Source organism: Vipera berus, assembly GCF_964194415.1.
Source record: "Vipera berus genome assembly, chromosome: 6".
NCBI lineage: Eukaryota > Metazoa > Chordata > Lepidosauria > Squamata > Viperidae > Vipera > Vipera berus.
This window is the reverse complement of record NC_138208.1, coordinates 8787155-8813081: the sequence shown is the minus strand read 5'-3', so window position 1 is coordinate 8813081 and position 25927 is coordinate 8787155. Positions and strand designations below refer to the sequence as shown.

General features: G+C 43.3%; 1 protein-coding gene across 1 annotated transcript in view; it reads left to right on the top strand.

Annotated features, from left to right (window-relative positions):
- The first annotated feature begins 749 nt into the window (after window positions 1–749).
- Window positions 750–25927, top strand: part of RASSF8 (Ras association domain family member 8) — a 92275-nt gene continuing 67097 nt past the window's right edge. Inside the window, exon 1 of the mRNA XM_081330847.1 lies at window positions 750–1051. The gene's annotated coding sequence lies outside the window, so the exon portion shown is untranslated. The remainder of the gene's footprint in view (window positions 1052–25927) is intronic.

Genomic DNA, 25927 nt, shown 5'->3' with positions numbered 1-25927 from the left:
ACCGCACGGATGTGAGAACAGCCTTGGTTTAAGAAACAGCCACAAAGTCCCGGGCAGCTCGAAGTGAAATAAACCGCCAGCTACGCACGAAACTTCACTGGAGCTGCGATCCAAACGGAGCTTGGATCGCACCCCCCCCCTCTCCGCCCGAGGCAGCGACGGTGGCATTAAGCGTGTGCGTGTGGATGAGCGTGAAATGGAGGGCAATCTCCGCCTTAGGGTCTGGAGGAAAAGAAAAGCAGGATAGGAATCCCACCAGCCAAGGAAAACTCGCATCCCGGGGGAACAAATACCCGCGTGTTGCCCCCCCCCCCCGGGGAGGAGGAGGGCTCCGCGTAACGGGGCCGGGAACCCCCACCCTTAAAGCTACAATAGGAGCAGGAGGGGCGGAAAGGGAACGGGTTCAGACGTTCCTAGCCAAGCAGCATTCGCATCCCCGCGCAAGATCCCCTTGGCTAGGAACGTGTGAACCGGTCCTCCCCTCCTGCTCCTGCTCCTGCTCCAGCTTTAAGGTTGGGAGGGAGGGAGGAAGGGGGGGTCCCAGCCCAGTTACGCGGAATCCCCTCCCGGGGGGGGGAATGGGGTTGGAAAGGAAAGCGGGGACGAGCGGAGGCGCGTCCCCGCGGCAGTCCCGGGCGCGGCGGAGGCGGAGCGGGGGCGCGCGGCGCCTGTAACCCGAGCGCCGCCGGACGGGCGCGTCCCTCGAGCCGAAGCAAGCCGGCTGGCCAGGCGGAGGATCGGAGGGGAGGAGCTGGCCGGAGGGTCAGCGCCCGCCTCCCCGTCCCGAGCTCCGCCGCCCTCGGCAGAAGCCTGCCCGGAGCGCCGCTCCTCCTCCTCCTCCTCCTCCTCCTCCTCCTGCTGCTTCTGCTGCTGCAGCTCGGTCCAGCCCGGTTCCGCAGCCGCCGTGCCCGGGGAAGTTCGGAGGCGGCGCAGAGCCGCGGGCGAGGGTCTCCGAGGAAGGGGGCGCTGGCCGGCGGGAGTCCGGCTTGCAGGGGTCCGGCGGCGCGGCCGCTTCCTCGCTCGGCTCGGGGAGTTTTGTCCTGGCGAAGCGGTAAGGAGAAACTTCGGAGGTCGCCCTGCCTCCCTTCCTTTTCCTTTTTTCCCTCTTTCCCTCCTTCCCTCCCTTTTTCTCCTCCCTCCCTCCTTTTCCCTGTCTCCTTCCTTCCTTCCTTCCTTCCTTCCCTCCCTCCCTCCCTCCCTCCTTCCTTCCTTCCTTCCCTCCCTCCCTCCCTCCCTCCTTCCTTCCTTCCTTCCTTCCTTCCTTCCTTCCTTCCTTCCTTCCTTCCTTCCTTCCTTCCTTCTTTTCCTTGCATCTGCTCTTAGCCCCTTCCTCCTCCCACCTTTGGCCAATCCCTTCTTCGCTCCTTTTCCTGCCTCTTTTCCCCTCTCCATTTCCTGCAGTGTTCCCCTTCTGGACCTCCCCCCCTTTTTTCCCCCCATGCCTCTCGTCCCCTTTTCCCTGTGGATACCATTTAGCCATCCAGCCTTTTCCTCTCCTGAGAGAGAGAGAGAGACAGAGAGAGAGAGAGAGAGAGAGAGAGAGAGAGAGAGAGAGAGAGAGAACAGAAGAAGAAGAAGAAGAAGAAGAAGAAGAAGAAGAAGAAGAAGAAGAAGAAGAAGAAGAAGAAGAAGAAGAAGAAGAAGAAGAAGAAGAAGAAGAAGAAGAAGAAGAAGAAGAAGAAGAAGAAGAAGAAGAAGAAAGAGAAATCTCTGCTTTGCATTCAGATCCGATTTAAGCTTTAACTCAGAAACCCGGGCTGTAAATTCAGCGGGGCTCTCTCTGTCTCTCTGTAGGCGTGGAATGGAGAGCTGTCGGAAAGGCTGCTGAAGCTTTCCAGCGTGTGGGAAAGGAGACCGGGGTGCGTTTTCTGAATGGGACAGTCCTAAGTAGAAATTCCTTTACATCTTTACTCCGTGCAGCCCAAAGAGCTTGAAAGCTCCCAATTTCACCTCTGCAGAAGAGGCGGTTTATTCATCCTCCTTTTTTTTCCTCTCTCCCTCTCCCTCCCCACCTCCATTTAATTAAAAACCTTGGACTTCCACCCTCTGCATACTTTTCTGCTAACTCCGTTTGAGTTTCCCAGCACTTAGGTTCTGAGTAAGCCTGCATAGGATATGGGGTGTGGGGGTGTGGGAGGAGGAGAGAGAAAGCTATTGTTGATAGCAGACGCTGGATCTGATTTCTTTTTAAAAATAAATAAAAATTGAGCAACGGAAAAGATTCTTTCTCTGAGTCACGGATCTGCAGTTCAGAGTTGGTGTGGGTTTTCTGTGTTTTTAATCCTCTGCTCTGGTGCGCATTTTTTTTTTTATCCCCACCGGTTGGCATGTCAGGTTGACGTGACCAGCAGCACTGCCTGCCTGCCTGCCTGTTGGAGGAGGAGAATTTGTGAGCTTGAGGAATGTTTAGAAATAATAAAAATAAAAAGCTACAGTTTGGGAAATGCCCTGTAGAATTACGCGGAGCTGTCATTACAATTGGAAGAAGAGCAAGGAAAATAATTGCATTCCGGACCCAAAAAAAACCCAACAACATAAAATAAAAAATGTGTTTGTGTATCTGAGTTGGGAAATCTGCCTTGTGTGTTTTTGGGGGGGGGGTTTGAGTTGTGCCTAGGTGGCGTTGGGACCAATTAAAAATTAAAAGCAGGCTGAACTGTGAAAGTGCAAGAAGAAAACTATCGGGCTTTGATGTCCAAAGAGAAAATAATGGTATATTATAATCCAGATTACAAAAGTATATTTTGCAGATGGGAAAAGAAGCATGTGTGATTTCTCAAAAGTAATTTCCCCCCCCCTCCCCCACTTCCGGATGATTGAGGTGGGTTACTGTTGGTTACAAGGAAAAATGTTCATTAAAAAAAAGTTTTAGTGGCTTCGGATAGTTTTATAATCAGGGGTTATCATATTTCTCTTTATGTCTTTGTTTGCTAGGGGAAAATCACTGAAAAACAAGTCCTTAAGAGCCAAACTGACTAGTTGATTGACTTTACATTGTGTAACTGTTCCTTGTTGTTGTTGTTGTTGTTGTTATTAATATTATTTGAATGGTTGACCTAGAATTTATTTTTATTTTTTTTGAAAAAATATACAGTGGAGGGAGGGATTGGAAAATGTCCTTGTCCCTGATAAATCTGATCCCATGATATTGACTGGCATATATGTATCTAGATTGGCAGAGGGGGAGATCTTTTTGAAATGGAGAATTATTTCAGTCTTCCTTTAGAGCCAAAGAAAGAATTAGCCCAACAATAGAATATACGTAGCTTGTGGTTATGTGGAAATGCATATTTTCCACTGCTTTGTAGGTAGGAATAAGTTTGTGTTGGGTTGTTGTTGTTTTTTTTGATACTATAGGATTGCAAATGAGTTTTACAGCTGTTAACATCTGAATGGGACTTACAATAGATGAGCATTTTGATTCCTGGTGTTGTTCCTGAGGCATTGCGGTCATTTAAGTATGGAAAGCGGATCTGCACTTGGACTTTTGTTCTATTAACACATTTCTCACAACTGCTGTCTGTAACAACCCCTCCTCTTCCTGTGTTTGGACTTGCCTAAAATGAACGTAAATGCTCCTTTTTATTGGGCTTCCAACAGAGTCCAGATTTTCTTCCTCCCTCTACATGCGCTTTTGAAATAGATAGACAGTCCTCGACTTACGAACTCAGTTGAGCCCCCAAAATTTCTGTCGTTAAGCGAGACATTTGTTAAGTGAGTTTTGCCCCCTTTTCGGACGTCTCTTGTCACAATTGCTAAGTGAATCCCAGCACTTGTTAAGTTAGTAACACAGTTGTTAAGCAAATTCCCCCCCCCCCTTGACGTTGCTTGTCAGAAGGTCACAAAAAGGCATCAGATGAGCCCGTGACCCTGCAGCCGTCATAAGTATGAGTCGGTTGCCAAGCATCTGAATTATGATCAGGTGACCAGGGGGATGCCGCAGTGGATGTAAGTGTGAAAAATAGCCGTTAAGTCGCTTTTTTCCCCAGTTTGGTTGTAACTTCAAATGGTTATAAGTCAAGGACTACCTGTATTCAGAATTATTATGGAAGCAGAGAGATTTTTCCCTTCTCTTACCTGAGAGAAGAGCATTAAAGGTGAGAGCTTATATTCACTGGACTTCAAAAATATATTTTATTAATCTTCAACCTGTTGGAAGTATTTCCCTCTGTTGTATATTGCAACTGCTGTAAGAGCTGCTTAGTCAAGTCAGTGGGAAGATTCCAGAAGTTATGCTTAAATGTGTAAAACATTGAATTGTACTTACATATAGATGGGAAATTAGTAGTCTTCTGTTAGGGCTATTTTTTTTTGTTATAATCTAAGAAACATCCTTGATTTCTGTGCGAGACCTTGGTTTGCACATCCTAACACTGAACATCTTCTAAATCTGAAGGTCATTCAGGAAGATTTTGACATGTAGATGCATAGATTCAAGTAAAGACAAGTACAGCTGCAGTCTCTTCAAAATAACATGGAACATAGAATAATAGAGTTAGAAGGGACCTTGGAGGTCATCTAGTCCAACTCCCTGCTCAGGCAGGAGATACCATTTCAGACAAATGGTGGTCCAGTCTCTTAAAAACCTCCAGAGATGGAGCATCCATAACTTCTGAAGGCAATCTATTCCATTGGTTGATTGTTCTCACCGTTAGGAAATTTCTTCTTACTTCTAGGTTGCTACTCTCCTTGATTAGTTTCTACCCGTTGTTTCTTGTCCTACCTTCAGGTGCTTTGGAGAATAGGTGAACCCCCTTGTCTTTGTAGAAGCCCCTCAAATATTGGAAGATGACATCATCTCAACCCTAGTCCTTCTTTTCATTAGACCAGGGGTAGGCAACCTTGGCTCTTTTATGACTCGTGGACTTCAACTCCCAGAATTCCTGAGCCATCCATGCTGAGGGGAAAGGGAGAGGTTTCCAAGCTGAGCCGTGCTGGCTCAGGAATTCTGGGAGTTGAAGTCCACGAGTCATAAAAGAGCCAAGGTTGCCTACCCCTGGCCTAGACATATTGGTCGTCTTTGTCTTGGATAGTGTGGACTAGGTAGTCCTTGACTCCACAACTGAGCCCAAAATTTATGTTACTGAGATATTTGTTAAGTGAGTTTTGCCCCATTTTATGACCTTTCTTGCCACAGTTATTAAGTGAATCATTGGAGGCGTTAAGTCGGTAGCAGGGTTGTTAAGTGAATCTGGCTTCCCCACTGCCAGAATGTCACAAAAGAGGATCACAATGACCGTGGGATACCGCAACCGTCGTAAATATGAGTCCCTTTGCCAAGTGTCTGAATTTTGATCACATGACCACTGGGATGTGGCAATGGTCATAAGTGCGAAAAATGGCCATAAATCATTTTCCCCCAGTGCCGTTGTAACTTCCAATGGTTATTAAATGACCTATTGTAAGTCAAGCACTGTCTGTAATTAATTGGGGAGGCATCCATGGATAGGATGCCTCCCCAATTAATTCATCTCTGTTATTGAGACCTTCAGCCATCCGTGCCTATTCACTGGAAAAGTCCCTTGGAATCCATTAATATTGTCAGATTAATGAATATGGAATCAAACTATAAATGGATAAAACTATTCATTTTCTTCAGCAGAAGAAGACCTTTGAATGGGAGACTTCAGAAGCAACAAACCTAGACGGTTTGTTGTTTTCATGTTTTCTTTGCAGCCCTTAGCTCTGTTCAAAGAATGCTGAGCAGGCAGTTGGCTCCTGAGAAGATATTTTTAAAAAGCTCCTTTAAATGTCCTTGTGGACTTTTATTTTCCAAATTAGATTAGAGTTGAGGTGGTAAATGAATGAAACACCCTTGCTTAGAAGACAACAATCTTAAATTGCTCTTGGCCCCAAGCAAACAAAACAGACATTTTAACAATCTAAAACCACAGAAAGTGTTTGGAGATTTGAGAATATTTCGGGGAGTATTCCACCCTCTTTTAAAACAGCTGGAAATGCTCAAAAAACCTGTTTGAAGAGGAAGTTGTCAAGTGGGCTTTTGGGGGGGGGAGGGGGAGGATTTTAACCACAATTCTCAGTTTGAAGCTGCCTCCCAGTTAGTGCCATTGTCAAGCTATTTGTTCATTAACTTATCTCTGAGTGCTTGGCTTCGCTTAATCTGTCTCCCATTCTTCCAGCTGAAGGGACTATTCAGGTTTAATGGGATTCTCTCAATCTGCACATGGCCTTTTTCATGCATAGCCATTGTTTGTGGCTTAAGCGTGGCTAGAGAAGCTGTAGCTCACAGGCACATTCGGCTTCTGAAAAAAAATCAATAAAGGAGAATATTTGTAGCTCAGGGTTGAAATGGAGGGCCCTTGGTGCTCTCTGAACTTGGTGGTTTCCTTGCAGATGTTTTGTTGCCCAAACTAGGTAATACCATCAATGCTCTTCTAGATCCATGGTGGTGAACCTATGGCATGCGTGACACAGGTGGCACGCAGAGCCCTCTTTGTGGGTACATGCGCCATCGTCCCAGTCCTATAAAACCTTTTCACTTTAGGCCTCCGCTGCCTTGTGCAAAAAAAAAAAGGTTTAATCAATCAATTTCAACTTCTCGCGGGAAAATAAAAGATCTCGCAAGTTTGGGATTGATTGATTGAACATTTTAGTCCCGCCCAGCCTGCCGTTACCACTGCAGCCACCACCCACCTAACGGGCCACACCCACCCAATGGGCCACACCCACCCGGCACCCGACAATACATGAGTGGGTTTGGGGTTGTAGTTTGGGCACTCAGTCTCTAAAAGGTTCGCCATCACTGCTCTAGAAATTTAGAACTGATGATGTTCCCTAGTTGGGTCATGAAACATCTGCAAGAAAACCACCAAGCTCAGAGAGCACCAAGGACCCCACAGTTCAAGTCTCTGAGCAAACTCTCCTCCCTTCTAGCACTGATGATCTTCCCTAGTTGGGTCATGAAACGTCTGCAAGAAAACCAACCCACCAGGACACCTCAGCCTTTGAATCCCACTGTTGAAATCAGCAGAGAAGCTTTCAATTTGGAGAAGTGTTAGGGAGGATTTGGAGGTTTTGATTTGCGAATTCTTCAGAGGTTCAAAGTAGATATGTGCTCAGCTGAATTCATCTATTATGAAATTTTAAACCCCTCCATTCACCCCCCCCAAAGGGCCCAAAATCCATTTCTGGCAAGGTTACCATAGTACCAGACGTGAACCTTGTGTCCTTTGGAGGCTGAAATAATTTTTAAAACTGCAGCACAGCTAAAACACACACACACGCACACACTAACGTACAACTCTTACTTAAGTCTTCTGGCTTGGTATAGATGGAGAATAGATTTTACCCTTAATTGTGCTGCTCTACACTCATAATACATGTATGGTTGAAATCCAGCTGTCAAGATTTCCTTGAGCAGACCTGGATTTTACAGGTAGCTGTAATAATTGTACTACAGACTTAGTTAAACTGGGGACCTTGTTACCTAGAAACAGACACAGGTATGTTTTCCTAATCATGTTAACCTGCAAGAAAGTCCCAAAGTTTTACTTATAAGCAGTGCTTTTTTTGTAAAAGAAAAAGGTGCCGGAACTCACACATGTCATACAACCTGCCTTGCCTATGTTCTGTACCAGCCTGCTACCGGCCCTGCAGATAAGGCAGGGACAACCCCTTTTACAAGAAGGCAAGAGGCTGGAACTAAGCCTGCCAAATTTATTAACATAAAAACATAAACAGAGCAAGGAGAGCAAACACGAACCATGAAACAGGAACTATTCAAACGGTTGCCTTCAGCAAACCAGCCCTCCCACACATTCCCCTTTTATACAGTTCAGGGCGTGGCTTCTCTCTGCCTCCTTCTGAGGTGCCCCATTGCCTTCCTCTGTTTACTCCTGATTGACTGCCTCCTGCGTCGGGCGTCCTTGAACAGGGCCAGCTGTGGGTCATCTTCATCCACGCTGTCAGGCTCACACAGCTGGGTCTGCGTCGTGACTAGGTGGGAGGGGCCTGGCTGAGGGCTCTTATCAGCAAGCTCTCCAACCCCCTCAGCAACCTCTCCAACACCCCCTCCTCCTCCTCCTCTGAATCATCCGACCCAAATGCCGAACCCACAGGCTGACCCTGAATCACAACAGCCTACCCTACAAGATTCCATCCAAAAAAGGTGCCGGAACTCCGTTCTGAGCGTTCTATGAGAAAAAAAGCCCTGCTTATAAGTAAGCGAATGTAGGCCAGTCCTAAAACGGGGGGGGGGGTGTCCTTGACTTAACAACAGTTTAGTAACAACAACCGTGTTACCAACTTAACAACTGCAGCGATTCACTTAACAGAATGTGGCAAGAAAAGTGGCAAAACGGGAGAAAGCTCACTTCACAAGCAAGATAAATTGGTGGAACAATTGTGATCATAAGCTGAGGAGACTCTATACTAAAATTTCTATTTGCTAATCTCCCTTCTGTCGATTTAAGTTTCTTTTAAAGTTTTAAAAAAATGGCAAAGCGGGACTTAGATTTCCCCTTTACCAATTTGTGGAATTCTTCTCTCTTAGGTAAAAGTAAAGGTTCCCCCGCACATGCGTGCTAGTCGTTTCCGACTCTAGGGGCCGGTACTCATCTCCGTTTTAAAGCTGACGCAGCGCTTGTCCGAGGACGTCTCCGTGGTCATGTGGCCGGCATGACTAGACGCCAAAGGCGCCCGGAACGCTGTTACCTTCCCACCGTAGTGGTCCCTATTTTTCTACTTGCATTTTTACGTGCTTTCGAACTGCTAGGTTGGCAGAAGCTGGGACGAGTAACAGGCGCTCACTCTCTTACGCGGCACTCGGGATTCGACCCGCCAAACTGCCGACCTTCTGATCGACAAGCTCAGCGTCCTAACCCACTGAGCCAACGCATCCCTTTTCTTCTCTCTTAGTCATCCCCAAACTAGTCTGGAGTTTGTTCCTTTATGTTAGCAAACTGAACTAGTCGGTTTATCTGTTTGCTGGTTCTGGAAAAGGACAGATCCTGATGCATTTATGGTGGTGGGAAAAGATAACCGGGGCTGATTTGATTTAATTTAATTCCTTAGTTTGGACTTTGCCTTCAGAATGGTTGTCTGTGACCTCTTTATTGTTGTTCTTATTCCCAATAATTTTCATCTACTGTCTCATCTAAATGTAAGCCAGGTAGCTTTAGGGATATTTTCTAGACTGACATTTTTAAAGCTACACCTAAAAACTACACAAGTCATAAAACGGCCTAGGCCTAGGCCAGGGGTAGGCAACCTTGGCTCTTTTATGACTTGTGGACTTCAACTCCCAGAATTCCTGAGCCAGCCATGCTGAGGGGAAGGGAGAAGTTTCCAAGCTGAGCCATGCTGGCTCAGGAATTCTGGGAGTTGAAGTCCACGAGTCATAAAAGAGCCAAGGTTGCCTACCCCTCTCCTAACTGTAATCACAAATTTGAGAATCAGCTTCTCCCTTTGGCTCTCTAATAATGCATTCAAAAAACAGGATTTAGCTTTACCAAAGGAATTCGCTCTACTTTCTACAATCCAGGATTACCGGACAAAGCGTCTTGTTGAACAGCCTTCTTGTATTCAGCGTTGTGTGATCCCACATGTCTCTCATCTGTTGCTGATTTCTCAGTGGAGTGGAGTTGAAAAGAAGGCATGACAGGAGGGAAAAGGAAAAAAAACCAAAACCCTGCATTGATCTGGTGGTCTATCCAACTGCTAATCATGCCCTTTGCTAGGAAAAGCTCTGATAACATCCAGACAAGACTAAAACGCTTAACATCTGGAAACAAATCCTTGGCTTCAAGATCACTTTGACAGTTGAGTGCTTAAGCTAATTTTACTTTTTTTGGTGGGAGCTACTGCATGATCAGGGACGTGGTGGCTCAGTGGGTTAGGATGCTGAGCTTGTCGATCAGAAGGTCAGCAGTTTGGCGGGTCGAATCCCGAGTGCCGCGTAGCAGAGTGAGCGCCTGTTACTCGTCCCAGCTTCTGCCAACCTAGCAGTTCGAAAGCACATAAAAAATGCAAGTAGAAAAATACGGACCGCTACGGTGGGAAGGTAACAGCGTTCCGTGCGCCTTTGGCGTCTAGTCATGCCGGCCACATGACCACGGAGACATCCTCGGACAAGCGCTGGCTCTTCGGCTTTGAAATGGAGATGAGCACCGGCCCCTAGAGTCGGAAACGACAAGCACGCATGTGCGGGGGAACCTTTACCTTTACTGCATGATCATTTTGAAGGGCTGCGTTTTATTAAGACCACCTCCCAGCTTCTGCGAAATTTTAATTTATTTCTTCTTCCACTGCTTTCATGAAAAGAAAATGGATATTTTACAGTTTTACCTTGTCCCGACACAAATTTGAAAAATAATTGTATGCATAGCTAGCATTTGTTTCAGCTAAGGAGAGCTGCATCTTTTATGTGTATTTAGCCTACGCCTCCGTCGTTTTCTTGTTTTTTCCCCCCGCCACCTTGTAAATTGTCTTCTAAATATTGGCAGCCCTAGGAACGTTTTTGTCATATATCTGTATTCCGGTATTTTTGTAATTATTCATCTGCAGGTTTGTCTTCTAAAAATCTTTTCATCTAGCTCCATGGTGGCGAACCTATGGCACAGGTGCCATAGGTGGCACGCAGAGCCCTCTCTTTGGGTACGTGTGCCGTTGCCCCAGTCCTAGGCCTTCAGTTGGGTTTTATAAAAGCTTTTCGCTTTAGGCCTCCGCCGCCATGTACAAAAAAAAAGGTTCAATCAATCAGTAAATGTCAACTTCTCGCGGGAAAAAAAAGTTCTTGCAAAGATGGAATTGATTGATTGAGCTTTTTAGTCCCACCCAGTCTGCCGTTACCACTGCAGCCATGCCCACCCAATGGGCCACACCTACCCAAAGGGCCATGCCCACCCAGCACCCGATGATACATAAGTGGGTTTTGCTAATTGTTCCTCAGTAGTCCTAACCTTGTAGAAATTGAATGGCGACCCTCACTAATTTGCAAGTAAATTCTTAAAAAGTGGACAATTCTCAAATACTCAGGAGTTCCAGCATTTGGATCAAACAAAGCCTTGCCATATTAACATCCTAGAAAACTAAATTGTCTTTCCTCCAGTTACACTACAATTGCCATTGACTCAAGAGGGATACAGGGACTCAATCACTCCATTAAGCAATCAGAATAGAGGTGGAAGGGACCTCAGAGGTCTTCTAGTCCAACCCCCTGCTTAAGCAGGAGATCCTACACCATTTCAGACAAATGGCTGTCCGGTCTCTTCTTAAAAACCTCCAGTGATGGAGCAGCCACAACCTCTGGAGGCAAGTAGTCCCCTTTACCATTTCAGACAGGTGGATGTCCTTGACTTACAACCACAATTGAGTCCCCAAATTTGGGCTCAATTCTTAAGTGAGTTTCCCCCCATTTTAGACCTTTCTTGCCACAGTTGTTAAATGAATCACTGCATTTGTTAAGTTAGTAGTGTGGCTGTTAAGGTGACCTTGCGTACGGTCACTCATGCGCTCGTGACCTCTCGTCTTGACTACTGCAACGCTCTCTACATGGGGCTACCCTTGAAGACCACCCGGAGGCTCCAACTGGTGCAGAATGCAGCCGCGAGAGTTGTGCTGGGAGTTTCCCGACACTCCCATGTCACACCTTTGCTCCGCGAGCTGCATTGGCTTCCAGTTGTCTTCCGGGTGAGGTTCAAGGTGTTAGTAATGACCTACAAAGCCCTACATGGCATGGGTCCGGAGTACCTTAGGGAGCACCTGCGGCCGGCATCAACTTCCCTCCGCCCAGTACGCTCCCACAGAGAGGGCCTCCTCAGGGTGCCACCAGTCAAAGAATGCCAACTGGTGGCCCCCAGGGGGAGGGCGTTCTCTGTGGGCGCACCGGATTTATGGAACCATCTTCCGGTCGAGCTCCGGATGGCGCCTGATCTCCGCTCCTTCCGGCGCGATCTTAAAACCCACCTTTTTGAACAAGCCGGCCTGACCTGATGGGATGGGGTTGGGTGTTATAAATTAACTTAATCTTTTAATCTGTACTAATTTATTACGGGCATCGTTGTTTAATTACTTTTAATAATTTTTATTTTTTGTATCTTGTTTTTATTATGTATTGCCCTGTTCACTGCCCTGAGTCCTTCGGGAGAAGGGCGGTATACAAATTAAATAAATAAATAAATAAATAAATAAATAAATAAATAAATAAATAAATAAATAAATAAATAAATAAACTGATTTTCCCCGCTGAAATCAGTAGGGTCACAAAAGAAGATCATGTAATCCCGGGACATTGCAGCCATCCTAAATATGAGTCAGTTGCCAAGTGTCTGAATTTTGATCACCTGACCCTGGGGATGCTGCAACGGTGATAAGTGTGAAAAAAACGGCTACTTTTTTCAGTGCCGTTATAACTTTCAAATGGTCACTAAATGAACTATTATAAGTCGAGGATTACCTGTACCCAGGTGTTTCAGCATTTGGATCAAATGAAGCCTTGCCCTATTAACCTGCTAGAAAATTAAGATTATTATTATTATTATTTATTAAATTTTTATACCGCCCTTCTCCCGAAGGACTCAGGGCGGTATAAGGTAAAGGTAAAGGTTCCCCCGCACATGTGTGCTAGTCGTTTCCGACTCTAGGGGCCGGTGCTCATCTCCGTTTCAAAGCCGAAGAACCAGCGCTTGTCCAAGGACGTCTCCGTGGTCATGTGGCCGGCATGACTAGACGCCAAAGGCGCACGGAACGCTGTTACCTTCCAACCGTAGTGGTCCCTATTTTTCTACTTGCATTTTTACGTGCTTTCGAACTGCTAGGTTGGCAGAAGCTGGGACGAGTAACAGGCGCTCACTCTGTTACGCGGCACTCGGGATTCGACCCGCCAAACTGCCGACCTTCTGATCGACAAGCTCAGCGTCCTAACCCACTGAGCCACCGCGTCCCTTCAGGGCGGTATACAGGGCAATAAATATTAAAAACAAAGTACAAAAGTTAAAAAACAATTAAATATTATGCCCGATATAAACAGTAATTAAAACCATGTTAAAAACCCAGCCCTTAACCCATCAAACCAGGCCGGATTGCTCAAATAAATAAGTTTTTAGATCCCGCCGGAAGGAGCAAAGGTCGGGGGCCATCTGGAGCTCGACCGGCAAGCGGTTCCACAGGTCTGGCACGCCCACAGAGAACGCCCTCCCCCTAGGGGCCACCAATCGACATTCTTTGATCGGAGGCACCCTGAGGAGGCCCTCTCTGTGGGAGCGCACTGGACAGAGGGAGGTTGACGCCGGCCGCAGGTGTTGCCGTAGGTAATCCGGACCCATGCCATGTAGGGCTTTGTAAGTCATTACCAACACCTTGAATCTCACCCGGAGGACAACCGGCAGCCAATGCAGCTCGCGGAGCAAAGGTGTAACATGGGAGTATCGGGAGACTCCCAACACAACTCGCGCGGCTGCATTCTGCACCAGTTGGAGCCTCCGAGTGGTCTTCAAGGGCAGCCCCATGTAGAGAGCATTACAGTAGTCCAGACGAGAGGTCACGAGCGCATGAGTGACTGTACGCAAGGCATCCCGGTCCAGATAGGGCCGCAACTGGAGCACCAGGCGAACCTGGGCAAAGGCCCCCCTAGTCATTATGCCCCCTAGTCATTATGCCCGATTATCTTTGTGTCTTCCAGTTACACTCCAGTTGTCACTGACTGAAGATGGATATTGCGAGTCCAACACATTTAAATAGTGACTGAAAAGTTGTACTGTACACTCCTAATTTGAGAGTTTAAACTCCTTGTGTACAGAGAATTGGTTAATAATAAACCCTCAGCCAAAATTCAAAAGGTTTCTTCTTTCACGGATACAGTCCTCTTTGTGATTCCCAGTTACTTTTTCATGCTCTTCATATTTTAAGGTTTATTTAATTATCCTTAAAATAAAGTGGCCTTGCCAATGGATTCTAACACTGTGCTTCTTTCAGATTTATAAGCTTGTTTGGAAGAATGCATGCCAGGTTTTGCAAAGGAACAGACTTGAAAAAAGGGATTGCATTAATCATATTTAGCACACCATTCACATTCTAATATATTTTGCATTTTGCCTGTGCAGGTTTTCATGTCACTGACTACATGTTCTCCTCAACTTACGAGCAGAACTAAACTCAACATTTCCATTGCTAACCAAGATGGTTGTGCAATGACTTTTGCCCAGTTTTATGACCTTTCTTGCCACAGTGGCTAAGCCAATCACTGCAGCTGTTAAGTTGGTAACCCAGTTGTTAAGTGAACCTGGATTCCCACTGACTGCTTGTCAGAAGGTCGCAAAGGGGACACCACGACTTTCATAAATAGGAGTCAGTTGCCAAGTATCTGAATTTTGAGTAAAGGACTATGGAGATGCTGCAACGGTCATAAGTCTGAAAAACGGTCATTAGTCACTTTCTTTCAATTCCGTTGTAACTTTAAACAGTCACTAAATAAGCTATTGTAGATTGAGGACTATCTGTATATATGAACATGTTTTATTAGCTAACATAACCGGACATGGGATAGCATGTAATTTCTCCTTGGCTGATCTCAGATGTTAAGCAGGAGGAACTTAATTGATAGGGCATAGACTGAATATTTCTGGGGCATCCTGATTAAATTGAGAAGTCAGTGAATATTTTAGAAGAAAACAGAAGCTATTGAAGAAAGCCACATGGAAGCATTCACATCAAAGCTGAACTTTAATTAGGATACAGCTCATTGTAATACTGGAACTGTTCCATACACTGTATTTGTCATAACACAGTTTTGATCTAATGTTACTCTGATTTGCACTGCAAATGTTCTTGGAGCATTCGAAATGGTAGGTGTTCTTAAAAACAGTTTGTAAGGTAGTGTAAGATTAACAACGTGAGGTTATATATAACTTCGGGTATTGTGAACAAGGGAAAATCATTGAGTCAGAAGGCTGGTTGGCCTAGAGTTTCAGTTAATGCAATATTTTCCAGCGTGGAGTATATGGTTATTAAAGGTCATCTGTCTTTATTCATCACAATTTGGCTGGAGTTGATGTAAGTTGTGATTCAAGAATGACTTGGAATGTACAAGTTAGAGGAAGGAAAATGAATGGGCCATATGATGGAAGCCAAATGTTTTGGCTTGCTAAAAAAGCTGGATAGATATTTCTTTGGGAAGTTGGCAGCTTCCATAGTAGACCAGGAGCAACTAGGAAAGAAAAAAGTTTATTTAAAACTTTTTTTTGAGAAGAGATTGGACAATCATTTGTCTTAAATGCTATAGTTTCCTGCTTGAACAGGGGGTTGGACTAGAAGACCTCCAAGGTGCCTTGCGTTATTCTGTTAAATTGTTACTGTTGGGAAAGATTTGAGAAGAAGGCAACTCTGTGTTCTTTGGGCAACTATATTAATTTATTCATATTACCGGTTCTCTTTACTTCCAAACTTGGGTTGGCTCAAATAGCTCTTGTGAATACACTCATACTGTTTCCTAATATCATCTTCTAGAACAGGGGTCTTCAAACGTGGCCCTTTTATGACTTGTGGACTTCAACTCCCAGAATTCCTCAGCCAGGGATGCTAGCTGAGGAATTCTGGGAGTTGAAGTCCACAAGTCATAAAAGGACCACGTTTGAAGACCCCTGTTCTAGAATGTTCTTTCACTTGTCAATCAACCTACCCCTGAAATTCTCAGGCAGTCTTCCACCCAACTACTAACTATGTTGGTCCTGCTTCATTTCTGAGATCAGCCAAGGTCGTACTAGGTGCTGACACGTGTGAAATTATCCCTTTAATTAATAATCCAGCAGTTTATAACTAGCAAATGAGATGAACACCCCTGTTCTTTCGAAGTCAATGTGTAATACAGAGAGTTCTGTTTTAGCCATTGTATATGTGAAGGTCATTCCATGAATCATATTCCTGTAAGATGGAGGGGTGAAGCTGGTTACCTTTCTTTCTGAGGTAAAAGAGTTTCTATGGAAATGTCTGTTGAACTTCAAGAAGAGCAGCTTCATAAGCCATGAAAAATAGGCATCAGCTTCCAGGTGTTCATGCAGTCAACGTTAGTACCGTCATATTATTTTTTTTAAAACATTGCCTATTAAAACATCTCTAGAAAGAGTGCAGAGAAGAGCAACAAAGATGCTCTTTAAAGAGCTGGAGGCTAAAACATGTGAAGAACAGTTGCAGGAATTGGGTATGTCTAGTTTAATGAAAAGGAGGATTAAGGGTGACATGATAGCAGTCTTCCAATATTTGAGGGGCTGCCACAAAGAAGAGGGGGGGGGGTGTCAAGCTATTCTCCAAAGTACCAGAAGGTGGGACAAGAACAATGGATGGAAACTTAATCAAGGATAGAACCAAGCTAAAACTAAGGAGACATTTCCTGACAGTGAAAACAACCAGTGGAATGGCTTTCCTTCAGAAGTTGTGGGGACTCCATCACTGGAAGTTTTTAAGAAGAGATTGGACAACCATTTGTCTGAAATGGTTCAAGGTTCCCTGCTTGAGGAGGGATTGCAGGAGTAGACCTCCAAGGTCTCCTCCAACACTGCTATTCTATTAGAAATCAGCTTCAACCTATCTGGGAAGGCTGTCTTCTCCTGAATCAAACTCCCATGGAGTCATCTCACACACTAATGATGATCAAAAACGGCAGCCATTTTTGGTCCTGACCCTCCAGACTCCAAAAAAAGGTGGTTGGTTGAGGTGATTGGGCAAAGAGAGACTTTTTATCTTGATAGCCTAATTGGTGAGTAGAAAAAGAGAAAAACTGAGATGTATCTAGATCCTTCTTTATTGCCCTAGGTCAGGGGTAGGCAACCTCGGCTCTTTTATGACTCATGGACTTCAACTCCCAGAAATCCTGAGCCAGCACGGCTCAGCTTGGAATCCTCTCCCTTTCCCCTCAGTGTGGCTGGCTCAGGAATTCTGGGAGTTGAAGTCCATGAGTCGTAAAAGAGCCGAGGTTGCCTACCCCTGCCCTAGGTCTAGGACCTAGGAGATTCTAAGAGCCCAGATGAAAGCACAATGTTTTTTTTTTCTCCTCCATCCTCTTTTCACTTCATTCTCTGCATCCCCTTTTAAATAACCTTTTTCTTGCATGGTTTCTCCTGGCCTACTTTTGAAGCTGTCATTCAGCTGGTTAACGTTTGCCTTGGTGTGTTATTACCTTTACGTTTTCAGCCTGTACATGTAGAATTTTGCAAATGCATTATGCTGATTGGACAGAAACTTGGTGTTAGTTAAAAAGCTTGAAAGGAGAGAGTTACTTTCCTTGGAATAAGCATATTTAATAGCAGTATAAAATATTTTTAATGGCTGTTTTTCGGTGTCATGTCTAGACAATGTAGATGCAATGTTAAGTATTAAAACCTATATTTTTTTTTATTTCTCGATAAGGATGATGGACTGCATTATACAATAAAATTCCCCTTAGTAAAATTCCATTGTAAGTACTTATGTACTGGACAAGAATGAACCTACAAAGATGCAATACATCTTCATACATCTGCATAAATATGAATATTGTATCTTCCGTTGCTGCATCTCAGCTTATCTTCCTGTTGCACCCAACAGTCTTTGTTGACTCATACCTGTAAACCTGGGACAACCAGACACATTTGTGTAATCTCTGCCTGATTTTGTCTACTTTGTCATACTTGGATTGTGGCCACACGTCAAAATGCAGAAATCGGATTTAACAATGCACGTTAATTAAGCTCCTTCCAACTTGGGCTATCCATATGCCTTCTCTTAGTAAAGATGTGTGCAGTCTGCCTCTTCCCTTAGAGCAGATGTTGCTTTGTGTGTGCAGTTGTATCACCTTTCCTGCAGGAGCATCACTGATTGCCAATTTGCTTCCGGGTGCAATTCAAGGTGCTGGTTGTCACCTTTATGCCCTTCATGGGTTGGGACCAGGTTATCTGAGGAACTGTCTCTTGCAGGGCACCAGACCCACTAAAGCAGGGACACAAGGGATGTTGTGGGTCCCATCCCCTAAGGAGGTACATCTGTTGTGACCTAGAAGAAGGGCCTTCTCCGTGGTGCTCCCTCCCTTTGGAACATCGTCCCTCCAGAAATGAGACTGGACCCCATTTACACACACTTTCATAAGGCCCTTGATTTTTGCCAATGGGCCTGGGGAATCCAGAGTGGGATGGAGGCCATTAAATGGCTGGTAGGAATGTGTATTGTTGTTGGGTGGGGATGTTTTTTTTCCCCTTTTATATTTTGTTTTTATGTCCACTGCCTTGGGTCCCCATGTGCGAGCAGGCAATATAAATTTTCTAACTAAATAAAAGAGTATAGGAAAATGTGTGTATGTGTGCAGCTGAGTTAGAGCCCACACCCATTTGCAGTGCTCAGGTATTTTTATTTTATTTTAATTCCATTTATATCCCGCCCTTCTCCGAAGACTCAAGGCGGCTTACAAGCTTAGCAGTAGCCTTCATTCTATGTATATGCCTGCTTATTAGGGCTTTCACACACACCCCCAAGCGGCATTATTACAAAGTCAGCTTAATTGCCCCCAACAATCTGGGTCCTCATTTTACCTACCTCGGAAGGATGGAAGGCTGAGTCAACCTTGAGCCTGGTGGGACTCGAACCTGCACTAATTGCAGGCAGCTGGTGTTACTTAAGGAGGCATTAGCCCACTGCTCCACCAAGGCTCCTCCTGTGACCCCGAGGACACAGCTAAACCTCCAAGTGGCCTCAACAAATTCTAAAACTGGGGTTCCCAACTGGGGGTGCGAGACAATATTCCAGGGGAGGCAAAATCTTGGGATTTAGAAGTTTCAGAGTTATAGTGTATATGCATAATTCATTGCCATTGTTTCGAACTTTTGTAAGGGGTGCGAGAATATATCAGAAGGGTTCTAGGTGGGGCGGGGTATAGAAAAGGTTGGGAACCCCTACTCTAAAAGGATGCAAATGACCAGCTGTCTGCAAGGAGTATAAATCCTTCCATTTCCCCACTATCCAGTCAGAGCTGAAGAAGCTTCTTGGAGGAGAAGCGAAACATCTTCCAAAAAAACAACAAGAAAGTCCGTGAAAAAAGCACCTTTGGGACAGTCCTGTTATTATTTTCTTATTGATGGTGCGAAATCCAGATGCTGAAGGTTTGGCCATTTTGCCAAATGAATGGATTTCAACGAATTTCAGTCTTGGTGTTTTGAACCTTAATAAAGGCAATGCTGGGCACCCAACAGCCCTTGAACCATCCCAAGTACTTAATGCAAGCAAAAAAAATGTTCTGGTTGTGCAGAGATCTGTACCTTATGGGAGGTGGGAATTTGAAGCAGGCTTGCTACGTGAAAAACATTCAGATTTGGGCAGGCAAAACTTTGTGGAATTAAGTGGCATCTCGGCAATTTTTTTCTTAGTGCAATCTGCTATCTCCAACTCATGTTTTGGCAGAAATCGGCAACGACCTCCTCAGCTTTCATACAGGCATAAAATATTTACTTCAGGAATATGTGGGAGCTGAGGATGGCCGGATTTTATTTTTAGTGCCCACGCTATGAATATTTAATTGAGTAGACATTTCATTATGAGGTTTCCCTCTTTTTAAACTCACTCCAGTTCTGCTTACGGAAAAGTGATTATGTTCCGTAAAGTGCCCTGATTTCAGTGAAAACACCTCTGCAATTAATTGTATGGAATTACTGAATACTGAATAAGGTTAACGTGAAGGAGAAGAAAAACCCTTGCTTGTTTTTGAGAAAGGTGTTTAAAGAAAAAAAATATTTCCCACCCCATTGGACTGTGGTTAGTTTATTCTGCATAGGGAGATTGTTCTCTTTATTTTCACGTTGAAAATGGCTCAGATCTAACCTTCCACAGAACTGACTGTTCCCAAGAGAATGCAGCCAGTCTGGCAAGATTCTTGTAAATAGGCATGCAGCAATAATAAAGTAACTTTACAGTGTCGTTCCGGTTCCTTGACGTTGACGTTGCCTTTCCTCAAAAGGGATTAAAGCAGGGGCAATTTTATCGGGCAATTCCACAACACCTGCATGCCCCTGAAAAAAAGGTGCAGCTGCTTTAACAAAGCTGGAGGCAACATGTCAGATGTTCTCCGTGCTCCCCTGTTTTATGAAGCCTCCGCTCCATCTCTAATCCAATGCACTGGGTAGTGTAGGGGAATTTGGTCTGGATTCCCAGGAGAAAGGGCCAAGAGACCAGGAAGTTTAGATAGATGGGTTGGGAGGAAGAGAGTTAAGACGGGCCCTCCCTCGACGTTCTCGGGAGCAAGCAGTCTCGCATGTTTTATGAAGCCTCTGCTGCACCTCTAATCCAATGCACTAGTTATTGTGGTGGAATGTGGTCTGGATTCCCAAGGGGAGGGGCAAGAGACCAGGAAGTTTAGATAGATCGGTTGGGAGGAAGAGAGTTAAGACCAGCCTTTCCTAGATCTAATCAGAGTATACCTCTTTAACAATGCAAGCATAGAGATACCTTGGTACTTATTGTTAAGTGGTTCTGGGAGGCACAATGAATACCCAAAACAATGAGTACCAAACAATTTTTTCCCATAAAGAACAATGTAGTGCAGGGGTGTCAAACTGCCGGCCCGCGGACCGGATGCGTCACAACGAAACCGTGCCCACCCAATTGCCGGCAATGGGGAAAAAGCTCCGATAACTTGCGCGATGTCACGTGATGTCGCAAGTTTGACATGCCTGATGTAGTGAATCAGCCAACACCGACAAGTTGAGTACTGAACAAACGATGAGTACCGGGACAAAATTTGTACAACAGAATGAGTTGAGTACCAAATTCGATGAGTTTCAAAGCAGTTGAGTGCCAGGTACTATTGTAGTTGACAAGATTTCACTCAGACTTTCATGGGGTTTTTTTGAGGGGGGGCTTACATTATGTCAGAGATCCTGTAACCACACGCAGCCCCTTCCGGCTGTTTTAATGCTTCAGAGCCATCCACTGTCTGCATATCTGACATTGACAGTGGCAGTTAGTTACAAGTGGCCAATTTTGCTATCTTTCAAAAGTCCACTTTTTTGCAATGTTTAATGCCTTTGAATGGGACAAGCTCCATGAATACACAGGGATAGCTGTGTTTACTTTCTTGCTGACCCAGCCCAAATGGACAGCTATTTGCCTGAAATGGTATAGGGTTTCCTGCCTGAGCAGGGGGTTGGACTAGATGATCTCCAAGGTCCCATTATTATTATTATTATTATTATTATTATTATTATTATTATTATTATTATTATTATTATTATTATTATTATTATTATTATTATTTCATCCAGTGCCAAACCTGGCCACAATACTACAGCCAACACAGCTAAGGAAAGATTGCCCACCTCCCGATAGAGGATTATAGTATTAGTCATTGTTCAGCAGTATTTGGAGGGATTATGCATGCAAAAAAAACATACTATTTTTTTTGTTCAGATGCAGCCATTCGATAAAAGCTGGTGCTTTCTTGTTACACGTTTAACAAGGTTAAGAATGCCAGGGCTTCCTTTAATGAACTTCAGATATTAATTTACCAAGAAAAAAAAGAGGAATTTATGTTGTTGTTTTTTTAGCATGGTTGCTAAAAAAAAATCAGATACGTTTTGAAGAAATTCGAAGGCGGGGAGGTAGGAAAACTACAAAACTCTTTATGCTTTAAATTGCAACCGTCAGTTGAGTTTACTTTTCCCTACTTAGCATTTTAGTGTTTGAGATTAAAGAGTATTTTTCTAAAGCGGATCAGCAGAATTTACTTTCTCATTGGTTGAATTGCTTAAGTCCAACTGGAAATATTTACCAGGCTTTAATTCTCAGAGTTCAACAGGTCTCGTGTCCGAGTAGATATATAAAAGGTTGCACAGATGCAATTGTAGGGACATTTATTAGTGACGGGTGAGGAGCAGCTGACTTACAACCAAAATCATTTGTCAGGCTGCTGTTTGAGATAGGATACAGGTTCAGTAAAGATGTGTCTGCAAGTCTTCCTTTGAAGAGTAAACTCAGAGAAACAGAAGTCTTTCTGAAGATAGTTCAGATGTTTGTCTTGTCCAAAGGAAACAGTTTTCTACTCTGGGACTTCCAGGCAGTGGAAATGCACATCTTAAAGAGGTCCGCTTTGCCCCTGTGGAAAGAAAGGCATATTGAAAACTCCCGAACACACAAATTCTTCCTTTCCATTATTGTCATGGAAGAGTAAGCATGATAGTATTGAATGCCGAGCTGAGGTCTACAAGAAGGACCCATGTACTTTTTGTAGCACTTTATGCCTAAGCATATTTACTTATGTTGTATAGCTATAGTATTATCATTTTCCTTCTCATCTTCTCTACTACCCCCTGTTATCGGGATCATTATTATGAGTGTTATTACTCAGTTGCTTTACGTGTACACTGAGAGCTTCTGCACTGGAGACAAATTCCCTGTGTGTCCAATCACACTTGGCCAATAAAGGATATTCTTATTCTGTGGGACGCGGTGGCTCAGTGGGTTAGGACGCTGAGCTTGTCGATCAGAAAGTCGGCAGTTTGGCGGGTCGACTCCCGAGTGCCGCGTAGCAGAGTGAGCGCCTTTTACTGTCCCAGCTTCCGCCAACCTAGCAGTTCGAAAGCACGTAAAAATGCAAGTAGAAAAATAGGGACCACTCCGGCGGGAAGGTAACAACGTTCCGTGCGCCTTTGGCGTCTAGTCATGCTGGCCACGTGACCACGGAGACGTCCTCGGATAAGCGCTGGCTCTTCGGCTTTGAAACGGAGATGAGCACCGGCCCCTAGAGTTGGAAACGACTAGCACGCATGTGCGGGGGAACCTTATTCTTATTCTATTCTATTCCTTATTCTACTCTATTCTATTCTATTCTATTCTATTCTATTCTATTTTATTCTAATTCTAATTCTAATTCTATTCTATATTCCAATATCTATTCTATTCTATTCTATTCTATTCTATTCTATTCTATTCTATTCTATTCTATTCTATTCTATTCTATTCTATTCTATTCTATTCTAATTCTAATTCTAATTCTAATTCTAATTCTATATTCCAATATCTTATCTATTCTATTCTATTCTATTCTATTCTATTCTATTCTATTCTATTCTATTCTATTCTATTCTATTCTATTCTATTCTATTCTATTCTATTCTATTCTATTCTATTCTATTCTATTCCAATATCCATTCCATTCCATGGAAAGAGACTTTTCTTTCCCCTACCACTCTGAGGTCCATGTCTGCATCCTTCTTCTTCATCAAAGTAGTTGGAAACTCTGTAGATCTCTTCTCTTTTTCATCCTCCCAGCCACCTAGCTAAGTAGCCAGTTTCATAGGCAGGTTCCCTCATTTCCGACATGTTAGAATTTTACTTGGATTTTAAGGTTAACAAAGCACTACCTGAAAGCTTATGTCTGTAGTAAAAATGTGTTAGAAAAGGTTCCTGATTTTATATGGCAAGCGGTCTTGCCAAGGCAGGCAGTTTTCACATACATGTCTACAGAAATTAGTGCATCATGCAGTACTATAGATTATTTCCTCCCCCCCGCCCCCCTATGTTATCACAGAGTGGCTATTCAGTTTGGTGGTGTGAACTGCTGATGCAGTTGGAAAAAATATTGAAAATGTTTGGGAGCATCCATATAGTCTTTCCTTTAGCCTTTGTTTTCAATTTGCATATCTATCTGTCTATCTATCTATCTATCTATCTATCTATCTATCTATCTATCTATCTATCTATCTATCTATGTTTAACTGTATCATCTTTCCATATCTCTCTCTCTCTCTCTCTCTCTCTCTCTCTCTCTCTCTCTCTCTCTCTCTCATCTATCTCTATCTATCTATCTATCTATCTATCTATCTATCTATCTATCTATCTATCTATCTATCTATCTATCTGATAGAATAACAGTTGGAAGGGACCTTGGAGGTCTTCTAGTCCAACCCCCTGCTCAAGCAGGAAACCCTGTACCATTCCAGACAAATAGTTGTCCAGTCTTTCCTTAAAAGCCTCCAGTGATGGAGCACCCAAAACTTCTGAAGGCAAATTGGTAGATTTTTCTCATTGTCAGGGAAGTCTACCCATCTTTTCTCTCTCTGTGTGTGTGTGTGTGTGTCTGTGTCTGTGTCTGTCTGTCTGTCTGTATCTATCTATCTATCATCCATCCATCCATCCATCCATCCATCCATCCATCCCTTCTTAGGTACACCTCTTAAATCTTAATGCTCCAGACACCTATCTCCATGCACCGAAAAATGAAGCCTTTCAACAAAATCATTTCTGTAGGAAAAAGCAGACGGGATTCTAGGTCACCGTTAAGATAAGGAGTTGTAGACTTTGTGTGCAGTCAGGTATTCTGTGGGGGAAAAAAATCAATCACATTTGAAGCAGGGCCCCATTCTAATAATTCCCGAATAACTGCTGTCTTTTTTTAACAGCATTCTCCTTATTGAAAGGAATTGCGGACATTAAAAAAGTCCTATGTGTTTGTTTATATGTGGGGACCCTGAAGTTTAACTGCCTCTTGTCGTCTGTCTTTAACTTGTCCTTGCCTATTTTGTTCTATTTTGTTTTATGCCTGCTTCAAACTGTCTGATCTTTTTTTCCCCGTATTTTGACTTTTTTTGTCATTTGCTTCTCCCGGTAAAGACATCGTGTAATTTGGGGTGATTTGAAAAGGTTGCAAGCTTTCCAAATCTGTTGCATAAAACTGCTGCATAACCTTTCAAGACTCCGTAAACCCTCGCTTGAGTTAAATTAGGGCAACAAAAAGAGAGACAACATTAACGGCCGGTTGGAGTAATTTTGTTGGGATGTTAACTTTTGATAAACCCAGGCAAATTAGGAAAACAAACTCATCTCCACCCTTAACTATCTTTTTAAATCTTACCATTTAAGATTTTTGATTGCTGGCTGGCTGGAATCAAACATTGCAACTGAAGACTGAGCCCGTTTCAAATAGGAACGCAGGCAATAAAAGTTACACTCAAGTGTTAAAATAATGTAGAGGCAACAGCTGATGCACATCCTAGTCACTTTTCTAAAAACATGGATAAATATGGCTGTACATTGCATTAAATCCTACCTTTGGGCTTTCAGATTTGCTTAATAGCAAAGGTGTAGGAGAAGAGCAGGCAGCGCCAGGGGCAGAATTAAGCATAAAATAAAATAAAATAAAATAAAATAAAATAAAATAAAATAAAATAAAATAAAATAAAATAAAATAAAATAAAATAAAATAAAATAAAATAAAATAAAATAAAATAAAATAAAATAAAATAATAAAATAAAATAATAAAATAAAATAAAATAAAATAAAATAAAATAAAATAAAATAATAAAATAAAATAAAATAAAATAAAATAAAAAATAAATAAAATAAATAAATAAATAAATAAAATAAAATAAAATAAATAAATAAAATAAATAAAAATAAAATAATAATAAAATAAAATAAAATAAAATAAAATAAAATAAAATAAAATAGAGGGGGTCAGCCTATTCTCCATTCACACAGAGGGTAGGACAAGAATCAGTGGATGGAAAATAATCAAGGAGAGAAGCAACCTTGAATTAAGGAGGATATATATACTGTAGGTCTCCTGCTTGAGCTGGGGTTGGTCTAGAAGACCTCCAAGGTCCCTTCTAACTCAGTTAGGCTTTGTAGCATCGTATTAACAGATAACATTTTGTAAAATTAGTCAAGTGTCAGTTCTAACATTACTTCCCTTCTTGGCTTTGATTAGCCTTTGTTTTTCCTCTTATTCCCCGATTCTCTTCCTTTCCTTTTTGCTGTCATTTCAGCATTGTTGAAGGCCGCTTTTTTTATTAAAGAGTTTTACAAAAACAAAATTTTACAATATATCCCCAAATCCCCCCCACCCCAAACCCACCCACTTCCCCCCCCACTTCCCAGAGCTAAATACAGGATTATAGTTACAATAATCATATTCTAAATAGAAATTATGCATAATATACAATTAACCAGGGGGGCTTT